Source organism: Electrona antarctica (assembly GCF_951216825.1).
Source record: "Electrona antarctica genome assembly, chromosome: 12".
Classification (NCBI taxonomy): Eukaryota; Metazoa; Chordata; class Actinopteri; order Myctophiformes; family Myctophidae; genus Electrona; species Electrona antarctica.
Genome location: NC_136793.1, coordinates 42772294 through 42780007, shown reverse-complemented (window position 1 = coordinate 42780007; position 7714 = coordinate 42772294). Strand labels below are relative to the sequence as shown.

At 43.2% G+C, this 7714-nt stretch overlaps 1 protein-coding gene across 4 annotated transcripts in view; it reads left to right on the top strand.

Moving 5' to 3' along the window:
* The first annotated feature begins 14 nt into the window (after positions 1-14).
* The window catches only part of adamts13 (ADAM metallopeptidase with thrombospondin type 1 motif, 13), a 30026-nt gene continuing 22326 nt past the window's right edge, over positions 15-7714 (top strand). The window contains exons 1-2 of one of the 4 annotated variants that reach the window (XM_079516452.1): positions 15-255; positions 379-537. The gene's annotated coding sequence lies outside the window, so the exon portion shown is untranslated. Of the gene's footprint in view, positions 256-301; positions 538-7714 lie in introns of those variants that run through there. The other 3 variants (XM_079516449.1, XM_079516453.1, XM_079516450.1) reach the window with 3 other exon arrangements.

Sequence of the window (7714 nt, the reverse complement as noted above, 5' to 3'; positions counted from 1 at the left end):
TAGTTTTCGCCTATGAACAGACTTGGTTGTAATTACAGACCATGTTACAGGCAGGTTAGTTGATATTTATCAGTTGGGCAAAGCCTGGAAACTTACGCTACCAACGAATTCTAGATTTAGACACATAATTCGTTAGAATACGGGTTGCGGTGTAACTCGCCCTCAGTGCCGGTGAGTGACGTAGTTGGCTCAGTTCAGAGGAGAGTCAGGACCGGCCAGGACTCAGGAGACTGACGTCGCATTACCAAGACTCAGGTTGTTTGATCTCTCTAGCCTCTGTCTCTGTAGCTTTTTGTTGAATATACACCAAATTGAGACTACATCCATGTGTTGTAAATAAACTACCGGTATGCTATAAAAAGCCTAAATTGATTACAGGGAAAGGACCGGTAACAACAAGTCACCTTCTCCTGCACGCCAATCAACTTCGAGTGGGCTGGAAAAATCCGAGTCAATGGGTTCAAGATGGATAGCCTACCAACAAAAGTACCAACCAACCGGGTGGCACTCCGAAGCGAGCAGATCAAAGCAACTCTGGTTAGTCTGGAAACTATAAACACCATTAACTCACTCTGTATGATGCTAAAGTAGCATTTAGTCATCTTTCAAGGTCAGGGATACTTTACAATTCCACCTGTCCAAGTAGGCCACATTAGCCTTCATATGCACACATATACAAACACCCTTCAGAGAAGGCTTCTCTGTGGTCCTTTATTGCAGTCAATTCAATATTCTCTCAGGGTCAATGAAAGAGGGAGAACAGCCTGGGCAATGGAAAATAATAGATGATTAAAACACATTTTTGATGTGAATTTCTCATGACATCACCCCACCCCCTCTTCGCTCTCTCTCTCTCTCTCTCTCTCTCTCTCTCTCTCTGCACGCACGCATGCACACACGCACGCACACACACACACACACACACACACACAATGAATGAATGAAAGGGCCTAAGAGCAGACCACCCAATGAAAATAGAGTGCACCTTGGTATGCTGGGAAAGGTTACAGTAGGCTATCAGTAACATTTTTCCACATATATGTATTGCTGAATCTGTCACTGTTTCAAATTCTTACACAAAGAAATGATAAATGAGTCCAAAAGAAGAAATTGCCTAGATGTTCAGCATGAATTGTGCAATGGTTGTGTGAGTCCCATCCTGTTTGCCAGTTTTCAGTTTTCATGTAAGTAGCATTGGGAACCATGGTTCCTGAGTCATGTAGCCCACAGGTCAGGAGTCTATCTCCTGGCTGTTTCTGGAGCGTGAGGCAGCTTGATGTACAAGTACACCCCCTGGACACAGCCTAGTCTGTCACAGGGACTTAGGTAAAAAGAATCTTTAGTATGACACGACCAGGGAGCCCGACCTTCCATAGTCTACGGGCCTGTGACAGTCTTTTGGAGGCGCTAGCCCCTCCAATGCATGGCTTTTGAAGATTACGTCATATGGCAGCCAAGTCTATGGACTTTAATGTTTGTTTAGTGCACTTTAGAGCCAGCCAAGTCTATGGACGTTAATGTTTGCTTAGAGCACTTTAGAGCCAGCCAAGTCTATGGATGTTTATGTTTGTTTAGAGCACTTTAAAGCCAGCCAAGTCTATGGACGTTAATGTTTGCTTAGAGCACTTACCGGTATGACGTAAATCGTTTGCCAGCCAAGTCTATGGACTTTAATGTTTGTTTAGAGCTCTTACCGGTATGACGTAAATCGTTTGCCAGCCAAGTCTATGGACTTTAATGTTTGTTTAGGCCAGGCACTAAGTCACAACGTCATGTGGCCGATATAAATACAGTGGGCTTCACACAAGTGGGATTTTTTATTCTTTCTTAATTTGGCAAATCCAAACTAAAGTCAACAGTAAGGAGGTAGAATAATTGATTTACACAAAAACACAAACATGTTTGTTTACTGTTGCTTGATTGATTGATTGATTGATAATTGATAATTTATTAACAGTTTTGGAGAATTACAGTACATTTCAAGCACAACTCAATACAAGACTGTTAACTGTGGACGACACCATAAAGCATTACACTTGTTTACATTCAATACTGGGTCCATAGGCTCTGTTGTTGTGACCAATGATTCTATTACTGTAACCGACCACCCTTTAATTTCTCTCAGGTCAGAGCATTTCACCCACATCACACTGATCGCAGTATCCATGGACTATTGTTTCTCTAGCCATGCATGCAACTAACTGGGGTGGGGGGGGGGAGCCACCAGTGCCAAATCCATTCCTGGCATGCTTCAGTGTCTATATATCGCCACAGGCCTCCTCCATGTCCTCTACCTCCCATAACTCCTCTTCCTCTTCCATGTCCCCCATCTCCCCTTCTTCATGTCCTCTACCTCCCATTCCTCCACTTCCCCCTCCTTGTCCTCCATCTCTCCTTCCTCCTTCATGTCCTCTACCCTCCCCCCATCTCCCCTTTCTCCCACATCCCTTCTTCCACCTCCACACATTCTTACAGATCTGAGACCCGGAAAATAAATGCCCGTTAATTTTCCTCATAGACTTTTTAGAAAGTATTTATTTAAAGACGTTTACGCCGCGGACAAAGCCAACTCGTGTTGTGACAAATCATGACAATAAACACAATGTTTTGGGCCAAACAAAGAATTAGAAAGTAGAAAAAAACGGCAGGTTACAACACTTTTTTTGTTGTTTTTCTTCTTTGTAATTATTTGTTTGGTCCAAAATATTGTGTTTGTTGTCATGATTTGTCACGACTCGAGCTGGCTTCGTACGACGCTTAAAAGGTCTTTAAATAAATACTTTATGAAATGTCTATGAGGAAAATGCATTGGGATTTATTTCCTGGGCCTGGCGTTGTCATGAAAGGGGGCGGGACTGCGATGCTCTATAGCGTTCATACATTTTTCTTTTTTACTTCAATTGACTCCTTATGTGTTAAAGTACATAATGAAGTGCAGGCACTGATTTATTGACTGAACAATTTTGCAATTAGCACTTTCTGTGTTGTGTGATTTACTAACTGGTCTGGTTGGAAGGAAAATAGTTAAATGAAATTTGAACGATATGTAGAATTTGGCCAATCAATTGAGAAAAACTGTAACCAACAGTGATTACCCACACAAACTGGCATACGTGTGGTGTAGATAGAAGAGTCCATGGTTCCATATCAATATGTCTCTTTATCTGTATCTCTTATCAGCTGTTCTCTCTCTCTCTCTCTCTCTCTCTCTCTCTCTCTCTCTCTCTCTCTCTCCTTTCTCTCTCCAATCCATCACTATTATCTTGTCTCACTCCTCACTCATTCTCTCTCCTCTATATCCGTCTTTTCCGTTCTTTCTGTGTCTTTATCTCATTAAATTGATCATGAATGGAATTCAGGATAGGAGGCCAACATTTGGCCACTATGGTAAATGGATTCAAAAAGTAATCTACCTCTTGCACTATTTATAATGCAATTCCTCAATGGTGGATGGTTATGCGAGACAATCAGCCTCATTCAATGTATAGCAGCATTTGGCTGGTAGCTATAGTGTTAAATTAAGATAGTAATACAGCAATAGGTCTGTCTGATTCTTTTGTTGTGTTTGTACTTTGTAGTATCACTATGATGCGTGGGCATGCTGGAAAAGGAGGACTAAGCACAGATCATGTAGTAAACTACAGCTATGCTTACACAGAACAAGTATGACATCATCAATGGTCTCAGTTCACACAGTGAGGACAGGGAAGGGATTGAGCAAATAATGAAATATTACAAAGATTCTCACTTTAGCTTTGGATTTGGGCTTCTTGGAAAAGCCCCACACAGAAAGGGCCTTTCTGTGTGGAGTTTGCATGTTCTCCCCGTGTCCCCTGGTAGGTACCCTCACAAAAAAACATGCAGTAATCCTAGTCTCTAGGGCCAAATTCACAACGGCGTTTACGCTCATATCGTGAGCGTACGGACATTTACGAGGATTGCCACGTTACGTGTGGAATTCATGAACTTGAACTTGGCGTGACGTTGACGGAGGTTGGTCGTAAAATCCTCTAATTTTCAAGTCAGCTCGGTGTACCCATAATCAAGGCATGCGTATATTTATTTAGAAGGCTTTAGTCTTCATGCTGAATCAATGAATAGCCCCCAAACCTCAAATAAAATATGTAGGCTACATTGATCAGCACATAAAAAAATACTTGTGCTTGTATGCCTATATGCATGCATTCTATGGTTCACAAACATGACAGTTTGACAGACAGACAGTAGACTGAAAGTCAGGTACCGACCCGAGAAGGTGGACAGTCGGCGGGCTGACGGGGCGGCGCTGCGCCCCCCGGCTCCCTGGAGGTGCTGGGCATCTCAACCTGTCCCCTCAGAGGGGGGAGAACCAAGCAAAATCGAGGGTTACTGCGGCCATCGGCTACAGTATATAAAAAATAGAAGACCACATTACTGAATGGCATTGGCGTGTTTGAAAGTCGGACAGTCAAGGGCTGGGGCGGTATGGGATTTTTATTACCGCGGTTATTGTCGGCCCCCATACCGCCGGTATGGCGATAATTACCGCCCCCCCCCCCCCCCCCCCCCCCCAGCGCGAAAAAAAAATCCTCCGGTTTTATAGTGTTATTTAGTCCGGTGGAACAGCGTGTATGGAGATGTATAGAGCAGGTCTGCAAAATCCGGTAAAACACCGTATACGGAGATGTATAGAGCAGCTGTGTGTCTAGTGCAGTTCCAGTGTCATTCGTCCTCCATGCGCGGCCCCCCCTCACAGCTCACACACACACAGTGGCACCGTTACAGAGACAAGACGACTCATATAGCTTTTCCACGTGTTTCTGTTGTTATCCAGTTTACCAAAATTAAATCCACAGCGCGAGGCAATTAACCCCCGCTGCAAACGATCCGGACTTTGTTTGTGTGATTATAATATATATAAATCCTTTTGGGCCAAGTAACCATTCTGGGCGTTGAGGAGGGGGCGTTAGCTATCAGGAGGAGTTAACAGGGGGTGCAGGCAAACAGAGTTTTGGAACGGATATTATGGACTACAGTTTTATTAAGGAAAGATTGGCATTTCAATGCCGCAACACGTGTTCGGGTGTCAATCAAATCAACTGCGTCAGACATCTCCCGCAGCCCGCTGTTAAAAAAAGAAATAAAAAAGCGAACGGATTTCACATCATTTCAGATCAAGACAAGTTGTGTTGAGCGTCTTTTTCCTGCGATCCCATTGATGTCACAACAGACATTTATAGGTGGGTCTGGTTTGGAGTAGCCTAATTTAAAACATTGTCCGACTTTGTTTTGAGCGAATATTAATACCTCGCGCTGTTGTAACAGCCAGGTGCATCGTGCATTGCTCAGACCGTCAGAGAGAGAGAGAAACATTAGGCTAAACGTGTAGCCTATGGATAAGGGCGCATCGTAAGTAACAGGTTTCAACGTTGTATTGATGTCTGTCAGCGAGAGACGAGAAGAGAAAGGGGGAGAGAGAGAGAAAAACATTAGGCTAAACGTGTAGCCTATGGATAAGGGTGCATCGTTGTAACGGTTTCAACTTTGTATTGATGCCTGTCAGCGAGAGAAGAGAAAGGGGGAGGGAGGGAGAGAGAGAGAGAGAGAGAGAGCTGTACAGACAGGACGGACAGAACTGTTTTTATCTTTTGACTGACTATAAGAAAAAGTCCTTCTGCACACCTACAATGGACAGGTGCGTCGGATAACTGGAACTGAGAAGTAGAGAAAAAAAGAATCCCGCACACTATACTTGGAATCGCAATGGCAACCATTCTCACTCCAATGAAATGCCCGCTCAGCAGCGCATCGCATGAAACAAACACCTCACCATTCAAAAACGTCCCCTCATCATGGAACCTAAAATCTTAAACATATTAAACAAATTCCAAGTTAACTGATAGATTTAATATATGATGAATTGAAAGGTTCAACTTCCAGCCGCTCCACACCACGCAGCAACTGCGCGCCTCCCCAGTCCCCAAGCCATGAGTTAACATTATTGCTTGATTGATTGATTTAAGTTTGTATTAACAGTTTACAGTACATTTGCACAACTCAATACAAAAACTGTTAACTGTTACTCTGTGAGTGGACGACACCATAAAGCATTACACTTGTTTACAAGAGGGTCCACCTTGTTCAATTAATCATAACATTTTGTACACTATACACTTCTATAAAGCCAAAAACAGGAAATCATCATAAAGGAGGTAAAAAGGGGGAAAAACATATACAGTGAGGGGGAAAAGGGGTGGGTGGGGGTGGGTGGAGTCAAGGGATTTACATGTCTTAATGACAGTTGGTAGGGCGTTCCACATTTTTGTGGCATAGGAGTGAAATGAATTTAGGTGGAACCTCTTGTAAACAAGTGTAATGCTTTATTGGGTCGTCCACTCGCAGTTAACAGTCTTTGTATTGAGTTGTGCTTGAAATGTAGGCTACTGTAATTCTGCAAACTGTTAATAAATAGTTCAATCAATCAATCAATACTTGTTTGTGCCGAATCTGGGTTGCACATGGTTTGTTGAACTCCCTCTGGTGTTGCTGGCATATGATTAGACTGACTGAGCCTCACTGTTTATTATGATACACTTTATTTCATATCAACCATATGCACTTAGGCCTAGAACCCAGGGTTAGGGTTAGAACTAGGGTTAGGGTTAGGGTTAGAACCTAGGGCGCCAGAACAGCACGGACAAAAAAACTTTAAAAAAAAAAAACTTTTTTAACTTTTTTTTTTTTTTTTTTTTTTTACCGCGGTAACGAACCCGATACCGCGGTATGCGTTGTATACCGGCGGTATGGCGATATTGCGGTTATTGCACCCAGCCCTACCGGCGGAGTCATATCATAGTTTTAAGCCAGCTCACCTCCAGCGCTCTCCTCCAGAGGTAGGATATTGTAATGTCGCTGCGCTGGCAGCGCTGCCATTAAGGCCTTTCTCACAGAATTTCCCCGCCCCCTTAATACGCCCTCGGGGCTAGTGGTGATAGCGTGACGTCACTCCATAGACGCTACATGTTAACAGAGGTAATTTAAGAAGTCTACAACTTTTGTTTTCTCAAGGTAAGGTTTGTTCTATCTGTTCGAGCTGATTTACCATCTTGTTTGCTTCATAATAATATTGGTCTGTCACATTTTTACATTAGGAAATGTACTTAGATTCTCCAGAGAAAAAAACGTGTAAATGCTAATGTTAAATGACACCACTATCTACCGGAAGGGGGCGTGGAAAGGGGGCTGTGAGATAGGCCTATTGGCAACTGTAGCTGTACTACAGCTACAGCTGCTGTAGGCTACTACTGTAGGCTACTAGTACATTGACTTCCATTAGGCTATGCCAAGTGCCAACTAACCCCAAATGTCCCGCGAATCATTTTAATATGACAACATCATCAAATTAATTATTAACCATTCATGAGTCCAACTTTAATACCTCTGACGAGGAAGCATACATATGGTTGAAATAGCTTGAAGAAAAATAATTCTGCTCTTTATTTCAACCTATAAAACAACAATCCCGGAGGGGCGAAACGTTGTTGTTTTATAGGTTCAAATAGGACGGGGAGCAGAATTATATCGTGTGCGGACATTCCACTGTTTTCTTAATTAATTGTGATCACCTGGCGCCTGATGCAGAGGAAAGGAACTGGTAGGAATAACGTGTTCCGTCCACACGCTACGTCCTTCCGGCTGCCGGTGAAACTCCCCCCTGTTAGGTGATAATAAAGCG